Raw genomic sequence first — 15629 nt, 5'->3', positions numbered from 1 at the left:
GCAGACAATGGATGCCAAATTTTTCTGAGATGGCAACACCTCTTTACGAATTGGTGAAATCCTCAGTGAGAGCCTCGCTGCTTGGAGGGCCCAAACATGAACCCACCAACCCACTATCTGTCATCTGGAGGAGCTCTCTAGCAGTCTTCTTCCCCAGGCACTCCTAACTACAAGAAGCTGTTTCATCTAGAGAGATGACTATTACCAAGGTTGTTCCCATGTAAAGAGATAATCTAAGAGCTAAAGAAAATGCTCTAACAGAGGATTATGCCAAACAAGCGGCTTTAAACAATATTACGATCCTATCTCAACCCTCAAAGGATCCATCTCTGGAGGGATTCAAAGAGGCCATGTATAAAATATCACCACAACAAATACCAACAACAACGCACTCATGAGCTTTTACACGCAGCAGATCTAAAACAAACTGAGGTAGGAAGGTTAAAAAGGAAGGGATAAAAATACGTGGCAAGTAGTCACAAGAAAGTTAATGATTCGTACATGATGTAGAAAAAAAGGCAAAAAGACAAAATAGAAATATCTTATACCGATTAAAAAAGTACCAGCTATGAACCTATTGAACCTGTTGCCATCGTGAGTAGGCCCACCGTGCTCTGAAGTGTTCTTCTCCATGTCTGCTCCCTGCCTGGCACTGGGTCTCCCTCTGCCCTTCTTCTCAGAGAAAATCTCTCTCGTGCTTCTACGCCTGCCCTTTTCCCTGCACTTCCCCCTTACTCAGGTGCAATGGATTGCCTCCAGCCCAGTAAGGCCACAGTATTTTTGTTTGTTTTGTTTTGCTCTTCCTCAGAAAGATGAAGGCTTTTGTTTCACAGGGGAGATAGATCTCAGTGGGGTTTCAACAGGGTCTGCTATTCACCTCCGCAGCAAGCACTGAGCTGAACACCTGGTGGGCTTCCTCAGAAATCACACCTACGAGTTTGCAAACCTCCTATGTCTGGGATTCACACTCTCAATATAGCCCACACCCAGCCTTTGGGAATTCCTTAGAAGTTTCCACCTGAATCTGTGGACATCGATGGCGTCTGTTAGTCTGCTCCAGGTAAACAGCTGCAGATTGGGAGACACTTGGCAGACACCTGTCTCTCCAATGACAATGTTGAACTTCACCTGAGTCCTGTGCTCCTTTCACACAGCAGCACTTAGGAAACCCCGCCAACCATTCTGTGTCTCAGGAAGCGACTTACCGCCAAGAACCACTCCCCCTATGACTCAGGTAAACATTTCTGTTTACTCTTTGTCATGACTTGTGTAAGACGCAGGATGACCCCTCGGTTTCCCTGTGAGGTGTCAAACACAGACCTTCCCCCTTTCCCCTGAACCCGTGGACAAAGCCAGATAAAGATCCTCCAACTTCCACCCTCAGCCCAACTGCCTGTTTTTTTTTGGGTGTGTGTCATGAGTGAATAGCTCAAGTTAGAATTGCTTATCCCCCACCAGCACACAAATGGACACACAAATGGCTATTTTTAGTAGAGGTGCCTGAGACTTCCGATTACAAAAGAATCCCAACTGTAAATCCCCCACTTGTAACCTGTCTCCACTCCCTATAAAGTCTAAGGCAAAACCATCCCACTGAGACAGATGCCCCCATCTCAGAATCTGGGGTGATGTCCCTATTGCAGTCATCTGAATAAAATCATCTCCTTAATTATCTGCTGTGTTTTGTCTTTTACACCAGATTTCAGGTTAGCGATTTGCCCTGTGACTTGATTCTGAAAATTCAAGAAAATGCATTTATTTGTAGTTTCTCTACCTATTTTTGCCTGCTGTGTGGGAACAATGCTTGTCTTCTTCCAGCTGTCTGTCTCTGAGCTGAACAGGAAGTCTTGATTCTTTTCTCTTATTTACCACTTTAAAGCGACCAATCTGATTTTTTTAAACTACCATTATGAACAAATGGATGTTAAGACTTCAAGGTTTTCAACCATTTGTAGTTATTCCTTTCACGCTTAAATGCCCCATCTTTGGCCAGTGGGAGTCCTTTCAAGTTGGCCTCTTAAACCTTTTGATACAACTCAAGTAGTCTCTGATTGCTTCCTTGCTTTCTGTATAATAAGATGCTCCAGTCTCATTCTGTGCACCTCCCACCCCAGATCTGGAATCAGCCATTTCTGTAGGAAGCCTTTGTTTTAATGGCAAATGGTATTTTAAAACCATGATCTAAGCTGTATTGGTATTTACTCTTTATATGAAAAATAGATTGGGGCATCTGGGTGGCTCAGTCGGTTGAGCATCCGACTTTGGCTCAGGTCATGATCTCGCGGTTCGTGAGTTTGAGCCCCGTGTCAGGCTCTGTGCTGACAGCTCAGAGCCTGGAGCCTGTTTCAGATTCTGTCTGTCTCTCTCTTTCTGTCCCTCCCCTGCTCATGCTCTCTGTCTCAAAAATAAGTAAAACATTAAAAAAATTTAAAAGAAAAGAAAAATAGATTCATTTATTATTTAAAAATAATATGGGAATAATACATTGTATTACTCATGCTATTGTAGTAATCAAATGAGACAAAAGATATAATCAAGACTTACTAAAGGTTACCTTTTTAATGTGTTCAAAAAATATTTAATGATCACATGCATTTTGCCAGCCTTGTTCCAGGTACTGAGGACAGACTTAGTGGAGGCAAAAAAAAAAAAGAGGGGGGCGGAGAGAGAAACCTTTGCCCGTACAGGGCTTACAGTCTAGTGGAAGAAGATAAGCAGTAAACAAAAAATAAAATAGTCAATTCAATGGTTAAGTGCTACGGACAAAATGAAAGCAAAGGTGGCTTAATGGAGTGCTACTGTTAACTTTAGTAATACTATTATTATTATATTTATGTGAACCATCCCAAGCAATACCATTGGGCAAGCCAATCTAATTTATGGATGCCAAAGTCCGCTTTCAAAGCCCTTTCAGGCCTCCTTATTTAAATAGATTACGGATGAATCACTGTGTAAAATCTACACATCATCCTCTTCCTTCGCCCGCTGGGGCAAATGAAGTTTACTTAAAGAAAGGGACACCTGCGTACTGTTGGTGTCTGGAGAGTAGAGACACGTGTTCCCTGCAGGTACGCCCTCTCCTGAGAGGCCGAGACAGGAGACATAGGGATATGATGATTCTCTTTTGAACAGGTAAGGGTACATCTTACTAAAATTCTATTATGTTCCCACCTTCTCGGTAAAGGCGAAGCGGCCAATGGACAGAGCCATCCTTTTAAAAGGTAATAACCAACCCCTACTCCACCTCCTCATCCCCACTGATGGCTCTTCAGAGACCCTCCAGCTTCCTGTGAAAATATTCTGAAGGGCGCTATAGCACCTCAGTACAAGGAAGTTTTTATTTTAATGTCTATTGACATATCATCAAAGAACCAAATAAAAACATTTTATTTGGTGATGCTTTCTTAAGGCAGCAACTATTTGTGAAAAACATTTAAGTGCCAGTGGTGAATGACAGCTCCAACCACATTTCCAATGTATCCGCATAAGAAATAGGAACATTGCTGCCTGAATGCTATAAAGTATTTTTATGGAGCTCTAAATTCTGTTGGTGTAGAGTAAACCGGGCACTAGAGACAAATTTCTGAGATTGTGTATATATATCAATATAATAGACGGTTCAATCTATTTCTAGGGTAATCGTTGTGTATATCTTAAAGATACATTTTTATTAAAAATGAAATTTATTCTATATGAACAGCATTGCAAAGTTGTTGCCCAATGGTTTGGCAGCAACTTTTTTGGGTATTATGCATAGTTGGTATTAGAGAGTAGTGTCTTCAGCGGGCTGTTGTTTTGGGTACTGGATAACCCTACATCCCCCAAAGTCTTGGCTAGTCGATTACTGACCGTCTTTTTCAAATCTCTCTAGGTGTCCTTTAAAATGATGGAGCCACACTGAGACCTGCAGTCATGATGTTCTGGGTTGAATCCTCGGCCCTCCCTATTTGCCATGGCAAAACACGGCTCAGCGACAGAGAAACCAGGATCCGTAGGTGATGTTTCAATCTCTGAAATGAGTGAAGCGTACGCCTTTGTTCCCAACACCGGTTCCTCTGTCCACTAGACTGTGGTCTCCTCTCAGTCTGAGCTACATCCCACTCGTCTCTTTATCCCCAATGCTGAGTTGCAAAGCCTGGCCCACCGTCACAGGGATCAAGATATAAACAGAATAAAAGATGGTGATGATTTTACTAGTTTGTTCTCTTATTAAACTTCTTTCCTACAAATTCTGTTTCCAAAGCATTTTCTGCCTCATTTCCACCAGTCACTTGAATGTCCCATGGTCTTTCCCACAGCGAGGTCTTTGTTCACACCATTAGTGCCCCTAGAATGCCCTTTCCCTCTATCCTCCAGGGAGTTTTCTTACATAGCATTTATACATGAGAGGCTGGAATCAGACAGAACATGTGAACACATCTAGCAGATGCTTGCCACAGTCAACTTCAGTTTCCTTCTCACTGCCACAGACCCTAGTCACCCTCCGAACTTCTGAAGACTGCATGTGGGCCACATAACTTAGGTATTGAGTAAATACTATTTTATACTGCTCAGAAACTGTCTGTTCTGTCTGGTCTCTCCAGCTAGTCCCTTAGAGGATCACATTTTATTCCCTCACATTCATTAGAGCATCTGGAACACAGTAAGGTACCTGGCAGGAGCTCAACAGATGCCAGCCAGTTGGCCTTCTCCTCAGTCTTTCTTCTTCTCCTGTTTCTGTGGTATGTACTTTAGAGGGGGAGGTCTTTTTCTTTCCAGTCCATTCCTTGCTTACTCTGGTCTGCCTCTCTGGGTCACAGTAGCCTAGACCAAGAGTGGCTCACCCAAGTTCGGCCAATTGGATCTTATATCTTAGGGATGTATAAATGGAACTAAAAGACAGTCCAGAAGTCTCTGGACAGTTGAGACAAGAACAAGTAACTGTAAGTGTGTGGGGCCCCATATCCCATCCTGTAGACTGGACAGGTAAAGCAACTGCTATATGCAAAAAGAGGAGAATGAATCCAGTGAGGCATTAAGAGAGTGTTCACTTCAGAAAAAGAGAATGGAAGGCATCCTGTCTAGTTTCTAGTTCCCACTTCTGCTATTTCTCTTCCCAAAGCTCAGCACTTTCCTGCTCTTGGGTTCTTTGAAATTCCCATCTTTATTCATTAAATCCTTACCCACCCCTATCCAAGCTACCTTGCAACTCAAAGGTTCTTATCTGGTATCTCTTTCTTTTGCTCCCCATCCCCCAACCCCAGTACCTCAAAGTACAACCTTTGGGAGCTCTGAGGGCTCAGAGCACCTGGGATTTCTCTATCTCCTTTGTCTTATGGATCCAGGTCTGGGTCAAGGGAGAGTGGGAGGTGTGGGAAAATAATATCTGATAGTAGCCTGGCTACTGGAAAATCAACTGGGTGTCTGCATTTTACCTGTTCTTGGCTAGCAGCATCTCCTGTGATAATCGGCTCTTGAGAGCATCATGATGTGGACATAGAACTGTGCCAGGAGCACTAGCTTTAAAGCCAGATACACCTAAATTCTATTACTTAAGGGAGGTATGGCATGAGGCTCCTTTGTTGTGCTTCTCCTAATGCTTGAAGGGACAGATGGCAGGTTGTGATGTCTGGCCCAGTACCTAGCACGGAGAAGTACTCACTTCTCCTTCTGTGCATCTTCACATGATGAGAGTGAAGGAGAGGAGGAGGGATGCAGAAAAGAGACGTTGATTCTCCGACAACACTGATGTCCCTATGCAAGGATACACTCATCCCTGAGTACAGCATGCGCTGAAAACAGCAAAGTTTAGACAGAAGGGAAACAAAGCTGGATTTCTTTCTCATACCCCCAGCTACCCCTTTCTCTCCTCACTAAGTGTCTCTATTTGGGCTGCCATATCAAAATACCAGAGCCTCGGTGGCTTAAACAACAGAAATGTATTTTCTCACAATTCTGGAGGCTGGAATTCATAAGTCAGGGTTCTAGCATTGTCAGGGTCTAGTGACAGCTCTCTTCCTGGCTTATAGTTGACCATCTTCTTGCTCTGACCTCACAGGACCTTCCCCTGGTGTGTGTGCAAGGAGAGATCAAGAGAGAGATAGGGATCTCTTCCTTTTCTTATAAGTTCACCAATGCTATTGGATTAGAACCCCATGCCTATCATCTCAGTGAATCTTAATGACCTCCTAAATGCCTCATCTCCAAATACAGTGACACTGGGGGTTAGGGCTTGAACACATGAATTTTGAGGAGACAATTCAAACCATAGCCCTGGGGGTTGGGAGACTGCCCGGGAGGTGGTAGGGAAAGAAGAAAGTGAATGCATCTCTCCTCTATGCCCATCATAAATAAACATTAGAAAGGAGATACATTCAAATACAGGAAAGAGCAAGATATTATCACTATCCCAGGAGGGAAGAGACTGTTACATTTCAAATTATTAAAGATTCAACCACATGCATGGAATAAATGTATCTCATTTAGTTCTGGAAGTTTTCTGCCTTTATTCTTATTTAATTAGAGTATTTGCTATGTAAAGACCTCATATTTTTGTGAGAAGCATCATCAGCAACTGTAACTCCAGAAGAAAAGTAATTAATTTCAGAAATGGAGGTTGTCAGTTATATGCTGGCATAAACCATGTCACCAGTGAGCAGTCACAGCCTTTGGGGGTTTATTTCTGTTATTTCTGTGAAAGCTACTGGGCTAAACAGACTGTAGGGATTGGGCAGAAATTGTGCTTCTATTGGTTTCAAGTCTCATGGACACTGTAAGCTAAAACTAATCTGTAGAGATGGCCAATTTACACCTCCCTACACACACACACACACACACACACACACACACACACACAGTAATCATCATCTTCTTCTTCTTTACTTTTTTTTTTTTTTGGCTAAATTTGAAGCTTTACTTATTTTAATCTTCATACTTGGTTGCCAGAAGCTTTATAACTTCAGGCAAACTAACCAGAGCAGTGAATAATAAAGAAAAGCCTTATTGTGAATGTTGAATACAAAGGAAGGATTTTTCTACTTATAGATGATGCAGATATAGTCTTTCTCCTTTGACCAGCTGATCGAATAAATTATTTTAGTAGATTAATTTATGCCAATCCACCTTTGGCGTCTGGGAATAAACCCATTTGGCTGTCGTGGATTGTCTTATTCAAATGCTGCTGGATTTAATTTGCTAACATTTTATCTAAGATTTTTTAAAAATCTACCGACCTGTAGGTTACAGGCGCATTTCACATTCACCACTCTTGATCAGATTAGAGCATCAGAGTTCAGCTAGTTTTGTAAAATGTATCAGGAAATTTGATAAGTACTGAATGGATAAACAATGGACTTAGTGAATCAGCTGGGGTTTTTCATTTGCCATTTCTCTGACTACTCCATCTATGGAGACCCTCTCCATCATTTCCTCCCAGAACATACTGCTCATATCCCTTTGATGCTTATTCCACTTTATAGCTATATATTAAATGGTTTTCTTACTCGTTTTTCTTCATTTCACTGAACTCTAAGCTCTGTGTGGACAAAAACATACCTGTTTTACTCACCAAAAGGTTATCTGGTACCTAGCACACTGCCTGAAGCAATAGTAGGGTAGGGGCTTTAGAAATATTTATTGAATGAATGAAAGACGTTAGGCAGGTTTCAATTTAACCCCAGTTAAGCTTTATTGCTGAGCTAGAAGATAAGGAATTTATATACTAATAATTATTAATAATTACCATTCGTTGAGTATTGGCTATATACTCTATATGCAATATACCATAAACTAAAAGCGCAATGTGCTCAACAGTTGATACATGTTCTCTCATGTGATCTTTTCAAAAACCCTATAAAGTAGACTCCGTAACAGTAAATAATTTTCTTAAAGTCACCCAGTTAGTAAAGCTAGGATTTGAACCCAGGTTTTTCAGACTTCAAAGGCTGTCTTCTTTACAACTATAAGAAATTGCTTTCTCTCTAAAACAACCTAAAGCAAAGAGAGAACTGAGCTCGGTAAGTTTTCACTATTGTGAGGCCATATCTTGGTTTGTTTATTCCAAATGTAAGGTTCTTGGACCAATGTTACATTAACATTTAGAAGAATTCTCACTACATATAATGAAACTATTGTTGCGTGTAGAATAAAATGATTGTTTAAATGCCTAAGGAGCTTTGTTTAAAGTGCAGCATCCATCAGGAGAAAATATTCCTTCCTCTCCCTCCTTTGTTTACAATGTGCACAGAGAGGGAAAGAGGAAGGGGTTGAGTCTTCTTCCCTTCCATCCTCAAACCCTAGGAGGGGAGTCTGGCAGGTAGGGGAACAGAGGCTGCAAAACTGTGTTCCCAGAAAGGAGGGGAACACACAAGATGGGACGGAGGACTTGAAACTTCAGCATGATGGTGGTGAGGGGCAATCCTACATTTTCCCCCCTCCTCAGCCAGCCCTCTTCACTTTGTGTATCAATGATTAGCTTGGGCCAGATCAACAGAGGAGAAATTCTGTGGCTAATATAATGATGATTTTTTCTACTTTGGGACTGGAAAGGAGTAGGGCCCAGAGAATGAGGATGGTTGGTGCAGGCAGCTGGGTTGTATGGAGATGATTCATGCAATAAATATTTGCTGAGCAATTATAGATACTTGAATCCAGGGATTCAATCAGAGCAGAAACCTAATGGAGTGGGAATATACAATAATTTTTTATAAGCACACTTGTGCTTATATTCTATGATGGAAAAATCAAGGGAGCTCTGGGAAGGAAAGCTAGGGACCTACTGTACTTGAGCTGATGATAGGTCTCCCTGAGGCAATGATATGTAAAGTGGAAAAGAAGAGTAGCAGGTGGTCAATATTACTATCAATTACAGAAATAGCATTCTGGGCAGAAAGAGTATTGCAAGCCAATTTTCTGAGGAAGGAAAACCATTGTCAAAGTACAGAAAGCAGACATGGGGCTGGTGTTGCCACAACGTGGATTAAAAACATGGCGACTGGCAGAAGGCACAGGCAGAACCTTCTAGATCCTGTTAAAAACTGTGACCATCAGGAGCAATGAATAGCCAGTGAAAAGGTTTGAGCAGTGGAGTGGCATATCCAGACACACTATACCCTTCAGTGTGATTGCAGGGACAAAACCCCAGTGGAAGGGGGGTGCCTGAGACCAGTTGGCACTTCGCTGTTGAGAGAGAGCTGGTGGTGCCTGCCTCATGGTGACAGTAGACATGAAGAAAAAAGGGAAGGTCTGAGATGCATCCTACAAATGGAATTGTCAGGTCCTCATGTCTGACGGGATATAGGAACTGAGGAATGCGGAGGCATACAAGTGGATGTTCAGCATTCTGAACTGAGCAATCAAATGAGTGGACAGAGACGCCACTGCTGAGAAAGAAGGAGAGGGGGAAATCTGCAGGATTAAACCAAGACCTTGTTTTGACACATCATGTGTCTGAAGATGCTGAATGTATTTATCTGGAGCTTAGAAGTAGGTTTGGGGCTAGAAAGTTAAATTCAATTGAATATCATAAATACTGAAGACATTTTGAGCCAAGCATTAAGCTAGAACCTTGTATTCCAGGGAGAATCAGTCTTGAACATGAGACCATATTCTGAAAATGCCAACAGGGAGAGATACATGCTCACAATGGAAAGGGCCCTAAACCATGAAACTGATTGTATCCTGTGATCAGAGACAGGGGAGAAAAGGAATGAGGATAAGAAAGGAATCCATGAAAGATCTGTGGAAGAGGTAAAAGTCACTCCAATTTTTTTAAGACTGTAAAAAAAATTTTTTTTTTTTAATTTTTGAGAGAGAGAGAGACAAGCATGAGTCAGGGGAGGGCAGAGAGGGAGATACAGAATTTGAAGCAGACTCCAGCCTTTGAGCTGTCAGCACAGAGCACAAACCCTAAGATCATGACCTGTGTGGAAGTTGGATGCTCAACCAACCAACTGAGCCATCCAGGTGCCCCTTCGCGGAGTTTTAAAACAACTCAGTGCCCAGGTCATACCCAGACTATCCAAATCCAAATCTCTGGGAATGGAACCCAGCTATCAGTATTTTTAAAAACCCTCCAGGTAATTCCTATGTGCAGCCAGGGACAGAAACACCACTTCAAGTAAAAGTGGTTGTTCGCAGCGGAAGCAGAGGAAAGAAATACAGAAACATGTGCATTTTGGTTCCCCTTCGCTGGCTTCCTGCCAAGCCCTTCTTCCTGACAACTGGGGACAGACAACAATAGCCTTGAGGCAAGCCCTAGGATGAGGTAAATACCTACATCCCATACATGGGATGGCAGTTCTTTGAGTTCCTTTGACCCTCGACTGAACTACATGTCAGCCATCAGAAAAGTGTAAGTTCGTGGCAATTTATAAATGATTTGATTTGCCTGGGTGCCTTGGATTCGAAACAGCCTTAACCTCTACCACTCGACAGTGAGAAAGAATGAAATCTGGCCATTTGCAGCAACATGGATGGAATTGGAGGGTATTATGCTAAGTGAAATAAGTCAGTCAGAGAAAGACAGATACCATATGTTTTCACTCCTATGTGGATCTTGAGAAACTTAACAGAAGACCACGGTGGGGGGGGGGGGGGGAAAGGGAAAAAAAAATTACAGAGAGGGAGGGAGGCAAACCATAAGAGATTCTTGGATACTGAGAACAAACTGAGGTTGTTGGGGGTGGGGGAGAGGGGAAAGTGGGTGATGGGCATGGAGGGGGGCACCTGTTGGGATGAGCACTGGGTGTTGTATGGAAACCAATCTGACGATAAATTATATTAAAAACAAACAAAAACAAAAATGAATAACCATTAAAAAAAAAAAGAAAGAAAGAAACAGCCTTAACCTGGTCTTTGGTTTCTAGGATATATAGACCCCAAGATTGACACTTGGTGGTAAGGCGGGTTTCATGGGGATGGCACCTGGCTTTCACAAGCTTGCCTTCCTTCAGCGGGCATGCCGAGGCTTCAGGATTGGAAGAAGAACTGAGATGGCCAGACTGGGAAGGCAGAAGCAGTTTCTAGAAGCGCTGTCCTGGGTTACCCCCAGAGGGTTCTGAGTGTGGCTACCAGGCCAGGGGACAGATGCCCAGATGCAAGAATGGAATCAAAGGACCAGCAAGGGTTTGTAAACAGACCTGGTGAGGAGAGAGGCAAGCACACCTTAGTTACTTGCATTATTTTGTTCTCCCATGATTATGTTGAGCTAGTCCCTCATACGGAATTAATAATAAATTTTACCCATTTGCTCCATTTATTATCGTTACACAGCCCAGTGCCCCAACTCCCATATTCACATAAAAGTGAGAGAGAAAACGGATCAATATTTATAATTTGCTACCAACACAGTGGCTTTTTTCAAGACACGAACAGAAGGGAACAGTGCCGAGAAAGAGACCGCCTGAGAGTAAACTTGCATCTCAGAATCCTACAGGGAAAAGTGATGAACCACAGCTACATTCAAGAGAAAACGTGTCTTTCCAAACCAGGCAGTTGGGGGATGGCGAGGCCAAGGGAGAAGGGCAAGAATCCAATGGGGGAAGAAAAGCATACAAATGACCTAATACAAATTCTGCATTAAGGAAGCATCCTCAACCGGGCGTGGTGGTGGTTGGATCAGGGTGCTGGGGTCCTCCAAACCTGCGTCTGAGGTTACCACTGCCACTTACCACCTCTTGGGGAGGTTACCTCCTCTGAACCTCAGTTTCCTCGTCTGTACAATGGAGATCCTAGTGCCTGCCGTTCGAGGGCTTGTGAATTTGAACGAGGTCCTCCATACGCAGTGTGGGTACTGAGGGATATTCTGCTCCGAATTCTTCTCTGGGGCCCGCTGTGGGCTGGTTATCTTGGTAAGAGGAGGAAATCCTGTTGTCCTTTTTCCCTATACTTCCATTTTCTTACATTTTAAATATGCTCAGCCTCACTCCTCAGAAAAATGCAAATCAAACTACCCTGAAATAGCATGTTTCACCCATAGATTGGCTAACATCCGGAAGTTTGATAACACACGCTGATGTATAAGCTGTGAAGAGCCATGTACTCTCAGGCTGCTGACTCGAATGTAAATTGGCACAACCACTAGGAATGTAATTGGCGATATGTCAAAATTACAAATACACAAACCCTTTGTGTGTATGTAAAATGTGAGCCATTAAAGGGTTTTTTTCCCCTAACATGAAAAGATTGAAACAGCCCAAATGTCCATCAATAAGGGACCATTTAATTACATTGTGTTGCATCCATCTGATAGAATAGCTAAGTAAAAGTAGTTCTTTTTGTACTGATACGAGAGGTCTCCAAGATACATTTTACGTGGAAAAAAAAAGACATAGATCAGCATCTGTAATATGCTCCATTTTGTGTAGTAAAAAGGAGGTAAACAAGAATATTTATTCACATTTGGCTTGTATAACCACAAACTCCAGAAGATGCAGAAGAAACCAAAATGTATGTACCTATACGGTGGGTAGGGACTTGTCTGTAGGGGCACGGGGCAGGACAGACACTTCTCACTACCTACTTATTTATACCTCTTTATTCTTTTAAGGTTTCAAATAAAAAAAATAGGTAATAATTTTTGAAATCCAATTTTCCATCACCTAGCCGGGTGTTCTGTGATCAGTCTTACCGGCTTGAACTTAGCCCTGTTAGAATCATCATGGCCCAATCTCTGTTTATTAAGACATATTTCATGTAGTTGCTTCTTTGGGTCTCAAACCTTGTCCACTGAGAGAACTTAAACAGGCACTGTGTTGTCTGTAGGAGGCAGGGGAATTCACCAGGTGGGCATACATCACAAACCTAGTTTCTGACTCCACCTCTGCCTCCATAGGTGCTTGACCTTGGGTGGACAAGTCACTGCCTTTGCTTGGGCCTCAGTTTACCATTCTGCAATCTAAGGATGTTGCTCTAGGATTTGCTCCTTTTGTTTTTGAAATTTTAAGACTCGTATCAAATGACAAATGCCGTTTTCCACTTAATCTCTCACTTCCTTCTATTTCCTCGCCACATCCTTCCTTTTTCAAACATTTAATAAGTCTTGCCAGTTATGTGCCTCATACAGTTCTAGGGGCTTTGGGAATATAAAGATGAAGGACTAAAAGCCTGCCATCAAAAATCTCATGGGTTATAGGGCACCTGGGTGGCTCAGTTAGTCAGTTAAGCATCCGACCGCTGATTTCGGCTCAGGTCATGATCCCAGGGATCTAGCCCCACACAGGGCTCCACACTGAGCATGAGGCTTGCTTGAGACTATCTCTCTGCCTCTGCTCCTCCCCCACTCACGTACATTCTCTGTCTCAAAAAAAAAATTGTTGGGGAAAGGCAAAAGCAGAAGGCAGTTATAATACAAGGGGAAAGTTCCATGATCAACTAAATCCTACCAGCAAAGCTCTCAGAGATGCAGAATAACAGTATGACCTTGAGGACCACGGAGTCCCCGAGATGACTACAGTCTCTGTAAGTAATAAAGCAATGCCTATTATCCCCTAAACCCACATATTCCTGCTGCCTTAACACTTGAACACCTTTGACTCCCTTTCTCTACTCCCTGGCTCCTTTCTTGGCCAATTGTTTTCCTTTTCTTTTCAGCTCTACTGTCGTCATCCTCATCAAGACCCTCTTCACTTCTTGCCTGCATTCACCCTGGAACTTCACTGCTACTCAGATTTCTTCTTAATCCTGTCTATAAGATGTATACTTGCTAGGCAAATATTCCTGCATTTCATTCCATTTAGACTTATGAACAATTAATCTCTGAATATGAAAATAGGAAATGAGCAAAATGCATGGTAAGCTATGCCATTCAGCATGTGGAATCGGAGCTGTCCAATGGGTTTTATTTCCACAGGTCTTCTATAGAGTAAGAAATGATGAATGGTGATCCCTCAAGGCATTTGAAGATTCTGAGGTGCCTCCTTAACATCAAAGAAAAATATCTATGTGATCTTAATTTGGTAGTATACACTTTATTGTATTCTGGGTCTATGTGTGATGATTCTTTACTAATGAGTGCATTTGATGAACCAGAAAACCTAGTTCCTTGACTTTACAAGCAGGGTTTACACTAACTACCTAATATTTTTGTCCCACTAACAATTTTCCAAATTGTGGATTTGTGTGTTTTGTTAATGGAAAAGCCAAATTGATTCTGATTTAAATAATCAGAAGAGTCTTATTATAATACCTTATATATAATTTCTATTAAGTCATTACCACCCCCTCAAAAAGGAAAAAAAAAATCAACAACACCAGATAAATAAGAACTAAAAATAACCACCAATAACAAATCTACACAGACTAGGATAAATATTATAATCACCTGTTCAGGAAAGAATGCAAAGCAGTTAGGCAAATTGCTTAGCAGATTACACAATGGGTGTTTGGGAATTTCAAATGTGTCTCAATGGAAGCGTAAATATTTATCTGTTCTATTTCTCAGTGTAATATACAGTCAATAAACATTTCCCTATGATATGCAAGCTACCTGTAGAATCAGTCACTGGGACTTAACTCATTTGCAAATCCTTTCCCACTGCCTTGGAATGATGCGCTTCCAACCTGACTACTGGGGTCCAAATGTGATCAAAGATATCTTTTCCTGTGATATTCGGACAGTGTCTGACTTACCTCACTGTCCTGGTAGGCACTCAACTTTTTTTCAACGTAGAGAAAAATCAGGTATTTTAACCAGAAAGCTCAGGGAATCACAGAATTTAGAAAGCAAGGAGGACCATGGCTCTGCTTCCCTTGGTGGGGGTATAAAAATGCCCATTTAAAGCCACACTTGAGGAATTAGGCTTTTATTTATTACCTTAAAAGTTTTATTCATTTAAGTAATCTGTGCACCCAGTGTGGGGCTCAAACTCACAACCCTGAGATCAAGACTCACATGTTCTTCCGACTGAACCATCTAGGCACCCCTACGCTACTTTTATATGCCCAAATTATAAATTATTTGTTAGTTCCAGACTCCCCATGTTCGTCCCTTTATCCCCATCTTTGAGGTCAGAGTCTTGTAAATTGTCCCTTGGTCTTTCAAAGCTGGCAATTCTGACACTGATGCACGTTCAGTAGGCTTCTAGCTCCCCCGTAGGTTCATTCTCACCCCATGGGGACCTAGGCTGATGGGAGCCCATTGGTACAAACACTGGGAGTCCAGGGAAAGTCCCTTGTCTGCGGCTCCTTATCCTTTCCCTGATGAAGGTGAGTTGGGAGGCAAGGAGCCTTGTGCTCTGGAAGAGAAAGTACCCTTGATCCCTACTTACACCTTCTCTTTCTAGCCAAATACCAGAGCCACAAAGAAATGCCAGGGTGGATGCCACCACCACTGCCAGCCAGCCCTACAGATCATTGAACTGAGGCAGGCAGTATCAACAGCCCATTTTAAAGAGGAAGAAACATCCCAAGGGTATTTGCCCAAGGACATACCATAGGCAAGGCACCCGGCCAAGGTTAGAACCCTGGCGTGTCTCCTGTAGAACCAGTGCTTTTAGACTCTCAACTGCAGCTCGAGGACTCACAGGTATGCACTTAACCAGCAGACCTCTAATAGCCCTATAGTTAGACCCATGCAGACAGACTCGAACCCAAGGCCCATTTCCAGGCCCTTTCTGCCTCCTGAGGATGCACCCATCTCCTCAGCCCGCTTC

The sequence above is a fragment of the Prionailurus viverrinus genome, chromosome A1, assembly GCF_022837055.1.
Source record: "Prionailurus viverrinus isolate Anna chromosome A1, UM_Priviv_1.0, whole genome shotgun sequence".
NCBI lineage: Eukaryota > Metazoa > Chordata > Mammalia > Carnivora > Felidae > Prionailurus > Prionailurus viverrinus.
This window is presented reverse-complemented; position numbering follows the sequence as displayed.